Genomic DNA, 969 nt, shown 5'->3' on the forward strand with positions numbered 1-969 from the left:
TTCCAGGGCACTAAATTTAACCTAGTTAGTTACAAATTGTACAGATTTGGAGGTGAACTGCTAATAACAGGTGTGACTGAGGGGAGGGCTTGACCAGAGGACCACCCTGGCAAGCACACCTTTAGACTGAGCGGGATCAACATCCGGAGGACTAAGAAGCACTAAGAGCATGGGTCTCCGACTGCAGTCCTCAAGGGCCGGTGTCCTGAAACTTTTGAATGCGTCCCTGCTGCAACACAGCTGAATAAAATTATTAGGTCATTAGCAAAACTCCATAGAACGTGACTGCATGCTGAGGTGTCAAATCACCCTTTTGATTCATGTTACAGCAGCTCATGAGTGAATGAACATGGTGAAATAAAAGTATCTTTAGAAGCACATTTTTCCAAACACTTCTATTGACTTACATTTGTTCAAATTTACTTGAGTAGGGTTCCACCTCTGCATGCAGTCAAGTTCTACCCATATGGAAAAGATATATATAAATCTGATAAAGTTTGTGTCTGTCTTGTGTGAAACTTGTATGAAAAGCAGACAAGAGTGAAAACAGATATAATCTTGAAAAATTATATAATGAAACTTGAATGTTTTGTATATTTACTAAAACAATATATGACAGTAATTAGAAAGTGGCCACTTTCATGAGTAAATCATGTAAGCCTTATAAGATTTACTTATATGTAGTCTATGTTTGTTAGGTGTGGCTGTGTGCAGGCAGGAATAGGACCCAAGGTGCAGACTCCGGAGACAGATGTGAACTCAAAATGGCTTTAATGATACTCAAAATATAACATAACTGGAAAAGCTCAAAACAAACTTAAACTGGAGGAATGACAGAACACACAGCTAGGGAAACGGGAAACGGTAGATCGCGACACGGACACAGAGAAACACAGGGCTTAAATACACAGAGGGAGCAATCAGGGAATGAGTAACAGGAGGGAAACACAGCTGGGGCAAATCAGAACT

Source organism: Pundamilia nyererei, unplaced genomic scaffold (assembly GCF_000239375.1).
Source record: "Pundamilia nyererei isolate P.nyererei 1_Seehausen unplaced genomic scaffold, PunNye1.0 scaffold02357, whole genome shotgun sequence".
NCBI lineage: Eukaryota > Metazoa > Chordata > Actinopteri > Cichliformes > Cichlidae > Pundamilia > Pundamilia nyererei.